The sequence below is a fragment of the Arvicola amphibius genome, chromosome 2 (genome assembly GCF_903992535.2).
Source record: "Arvicola amphibius chromosome 2, mArvAmp1.2, whole genome shotgun sequence".
In the NCBI taxonomy this organism is placed as follows: Eukaryota; Metazoa; Chordata; class Mammalia; order Rodentia; family Cricetidae; genus Arvicola; species Arvicola amphibius.
Genome location: NC_052048.2, coordinates 72042255 through 72047420, shown reverse-complemented (window position 1 = coordinate 72047420; position 5166 = coordinate 72042255). Strand labels below are relative to the sequence as shown.

At 36.8% G+C, this 5166-nt stretch overlaps 1 non-coding gene across 1 annotated transcript; it reads left to right on the top strand.

Annotated features, from left to right (window-relative positions):
• Nucleotides 1-2266: 2266 nt before the first annotated feature.
• On the top strand, nucleotides 2267-2339 carry Trnak-cuu. Its single transcript has one exon. It is a non-coding gene; the product is annotated as a tRNA-Lys (tRNA).
• Nucleotides 2340-5166: the final 2827 nt, after the last annotated feature.

The window sequence follows — 5166 nt, the reverse complement described above, 5'->3', positions numbered from 1 at the left end:
AATAATGAGACAACAGATGGAAATAAAGAGGATACATATTGCAAAGGAAGATGTAAAATCTTTATTTGAAGATGATATGATAGTTGAATTGCCTGTAAGGCATACTGGTGCAAGTGTGGAACAAATCTGGTGTGAATAAGCACATTAAACTTGGAGTTATACCTGTCTGCAATTGATTCCTGTTTCTAAAGGGAAAAATATTTTCTCCTAGGTGTCTCAGGGCACATTAACCTCAATTCAGAGGAAGCCATATGTGTCAGAGTAGTTGTTGAACACAAAAAGAAACAAAGTAGTATTTTCACTGATGTTTTATCTCATATTTCCTGGGATATTTTTGAATTATTGATCTTTTGTTTCAATATTTTAGGGTTATTCTCTCTCTCTCTCTGTGTGTGTGTGTGTGTGTGTGTGTGTGTGTGTGTGTGTGTATGTTGTTTGTCCATTTGTTATAAGGAGATAATCAATGAAGGGAATGAAATTGGATGGGGGAATGTATGGAGAATCTTGGAAGAGTTAGAAGAAGGGAAATCATGAACAATGTATTCCATGAAAATATTTTTCAATGAAAATAAATAAACAAATAGGGATACAACTATCATACCTTTTATGGGTAATGCTCTTAAAATTTGGCTTATTTTATAATTACGTAAATTCCCTTTGCCTGTTATCTACCTTCTACTTTATGCATACTCTTTTCTCCTTTTCAGTTGTCCCTCAAAAGAATTCTGCGAAATAAAATTAGTCACATAATTAAGGAGAAAAATATGTATAAAACTCTTTGATCTCCCACTCAACATTTCAAGATGTGTCATAAATCAGAAGATGTTGCTACATTTAAACTGTCTGTAGCTAAACATAGAACATCAATAAATCTCAGCACTTTGACTACTTATGAGTCTCTATATTTTATCCACTGGCACTACAAAAAATATATTCTCTGATTAGGGTTAAAAATAGTAAAGGCCAATGAATATAAGCTAATATTAGGAATTTAGATCTTAACCACCAATAGGTTACCTCATAAATCCCATGATCTCCCTAGTTGGGGGTTCTGATCAGGTTTACAGTAGCAGACATAAAGTTGTTCCCATGAATCATGTTTCAAATATAAGCATAATGTGCTTGATTGACCTCCCAAAAATCTGTGGCATGGATAGGCACAACTATCCCGACTGGTTTGTACACTGGCAAGTAGACTCTAGTACTAAGAACACTGATGTCTTCTTCCCCACAAGTGCTAAGATAGAATATTCTAGAAGTCTAAAAGCTAATCCAAAAACAGTTTACTGCTCAGTTGGTTTGTTGGGGGATATTATTAACACTAACAAACAGAAGAGGTAATTCACTACAGACGAAGACAGATTGGTAGATTCTGACTACTTATAATTCTGGAGGAAAGAAGTAGGGAAGTGGATAAGATCAAAATATGTAAGATATATAAATATATTTGAAAATTTCAAAGAGCTAATAAAAGTATTATTAGAACACTAAAAATATCAAAAAATATAAATACTCTTTCACATATGCTTGATGGAAATACTGGTATAACATTTGTGGGAGTGACCAACCACTCTCTATTGGATTTAAAACACATTCCATGAGATAGAATCTGTGTCTGATAGTACTGAAAAAGGCCATAACCTGAGATGAGCTAGGTTACACAACTAGGAGGAAACAAAATACTATTGTTTTGCTTAAGGAATGTAACAATTATTTAATGATGTTTTTTATTCTCATAGAACTGTCTTGCTTGGCCATCACTAGAGAAGCTTCATCTTGCCGTAGGTAGAAACTAACAGAGATCCACAAATGCATAATGTGTAGAGAGTGAGAGACTTTGGAGTACTCAGTCCTAAAGGGGATGACTTTATCAAATGCCTCCCTGCAGTACTCAAGGTTCTATGTGGATAAAAAAGGTGCAAAGATTGTAAGAGTAAGAGGTGGTAGACATTTCCAGACACATGGCTGATCCAGGTACAAACTCACAGAGACTGTAACAGTATGCATATGACCTACACTGAGACTGGAATTGGACATAAGTCTATATTGCTAACACAGAAGCTATCTCCAATTGAAACCCTTCACAATAGAAGATTTAGTTTTCTCTAAAGGAGTCTCACTGGTTATACAAGTGAAATTTAATGGCAGGCCTCATGCCTAGAAGTACATGGCAGCCAATTCAAAGGTATAATTTTTGGTATCTTTGTCTCTTAATTCTTTTGTAGTGAAGAGCAAGCAGGTCTGCTTTTCATCCCACCCGGCTTCTGCCCAGCTAGCTCAGTTGGTAGAGCATGACACTCTTAATCTCAGGGTCGTGGGTTCAAGCCCCACGTTGGGCTCCATTCTGTAGTGATGAGAGCGGTGGGCTGTGTTCCTGCCACCCAGCTCCCAGATGCCTGGCTAGCTTATGCACACAAACTGTATTCATTTAAACACTGCCTGGCCCATTATATCTAGCCTCTTCTTGGCTAACATCTTGACTAACCCATATTTAATAATCTGTGTAACACCATGAGTGGTGTCTTACAGGGAAAGATTCAGCATGTCTAACCTGGTGGCTGGCTCCATTGCATCTGACCCAGGGAGAAGAGGCATGGCGATTGGCTGAGGCATCTGCCTCACTCCCAGCATTCTGTTCTGTCTACTCCACCCACCTATGTTCTAACCTATCAGGCCAAGTAGTTTCTTTATTAATTAACCAATGAAATCGTCAGATAGATAGAATACACACCTACATCATGCTTTGTTTTGATATTTTTTAACTCTACATATTTTGCTCTTATAGTTTCAGATTTTGTATTTTTGAACTTTCTGTGTGCATGAATGCTCATATGTATTTCCTGGGCTTTCTCTTGGATGCTATTTTTCTGTTTGTTTATTTGTTCTGTCCTCTGTTGGTCCTCTTTGGGCCAGCTTGTTTTCTAATGATAGAAAGAAAGAATATGGCTTTGGGTTAGATGGGAGGTAGGAAAGATCTCAGAGGAGTTGGAGAAAAGCAAATCATAATCAAGATATATTATATGAAAAAAATCTCTTTTCAATTGAATAGAAAGCATGCTCTGAACTTCCAGAGATACTAAGCTCAATTTCAAGCATGCAGATTGTATGGTTCTTAACCACCTGCAACTCTAGCCTTCAAGGGATGCAAAGCCTTTTTTCCAACCTACATCAGCACCTGTGTACATGTGTCATACTCCACACCACAAACCACATTTTGTAAGATATTAAAGGTTTTATTCTTCACATACATACATGCACACACACACACACACACACACACACACACACACACACAAACACATACTTATTTTACATTTGTCTTGATTCTGGTGTTATGTATCATGTGGATTAATTTCTCTAATTTATTCTAACCTTTTCCATATCTTAAAAATGTGTCCAAATACTTAAAAATGAAAAAGAGAGAAAAAATGGAAAACCAACAATTAAATTATTGATTAATGGCCCATGAAGGATTTTTTATAAAATATAAAGAACTTATGACAAAGAAGCAGGAATATTGTTTGATAACATAATATAATAAAAATAATATGATAAGTATTACAGTCTCTTCAAATATTTTCAGCATTATTGACACATACAAAGTTACAATGGATGAACTGCTCAAAATTTGAGATTATTTATTAATGTTACACATTTCTTTATTGTAACATGAGGGGTTGCTTTTTGGGGGGTTTCTGTCCTCCCAACAAGTCCCACTGCCAGCAAGCCCCCCCCAAAATCACATAGAGGTCTCCATAAGTTATAAACTGATTGGCACATTACCTCAGGCTTCAAATTAGCTCTTATAATTTATATAGCCCATTATTCTTATCTATGTTATCCAATGGCTTGGTACCTTTTCTCAGTGGGTCAGAGGCTCAAGGGCACCCTGCTTCTTTGGTGATCTGAGCAAGAATGTGATGAAAGAGCTTTCCTCTTCCCAGAATTCTCCTATTCTCCTCACCCCACCTCTACTTCCTGTCTTGTTGACGTGACTATATTTCCTGCCTGGCCAATCAGCATTTATTTAAACATGATTGACAGAATACAGAAAATTCCCCCGCACCACTTTCCCCTCTTTTTTTTTTAAACAAAGGAAAATATCCATAGTTCATTGTTTGAGAATATGGGCATAGAATTCCAGGCTAATTCCGCTTGGTTAAGGGTGCTGATAATCTTATGGGGACCTAAAGAAAATTTAGAGTTATGATAAAGTCCTGACTGGAGTATCCTGTGAGTCTGGATCATCTCAGGCAGCATCTTGAATCTGTTTGGGATGTTGAACTCAGACATCCAGACCATCTGCTCCTACCAAAGATTTCTCAGGTGGTGTTCCTTGATCAAACCTGATTTTTCTTAACTCTGAATACACAGTCTCTCATTTCCTGTGAAAACAAAAGCAAATTTTCTTCTCCAAAATAACATATCTTTTGACTTCAATTTTTAAGTCAAGGTATTTTCAAAATACTTTCCTTGTGTTAATTCAACAGCATTTACAAACAAAAGTCTTTTAGCAGCTGTTGTTCCTTCCTCAGCATTAAAACAATTCAAAGAGAGCATAATAACATACAGTATCAAGATTCTCTGTGTTTTTCATCTTTACATGGCTTTAATTTAACCTCTATTTCTTTTATTTTTACTTTTAACTTTTGGCTTTTTGAGACAGATTTTCTGTATATATTCTCCAGGAACTCACTCTGTAGACCAGGCTGTCCTGAATTTACAGAGATCTGCCTGTCTCTGCCTCCCCAGGGCTGTGATTAAAGGTGTGGGCTACAACACCTTGAACTCACAGAGATCTGTCTGTCTCTGCCTCCCAGGCATTGGAATTAAAGGTGTGTGCTACCACACCTTGAAATCACAAAGGTCAATCTACCTCTGCCTCCCAAGTGTTGGGATTAAAGGTATGTACTACCATACCCAACTACTCTTTTTCTTTCTTTTTTACTTTAAGAACTTTAACCTGTAGCTGCATATAGAGGTTTTGTTTGTCTTTGAATCTCTCTTTACTCTATATCTCTCTTTTTCTGACTACATGAGTCTTTAATTTGCTAAGCAGTATTGAGAGGATTAAAGCTGTGGCTTTGATGGCTAGATTCAGCCCATTTCTTAGCTTTCTGAGATTTCAGCCTCATGGCTGAGGTACCAGCTGTAGCCACGTTTAAT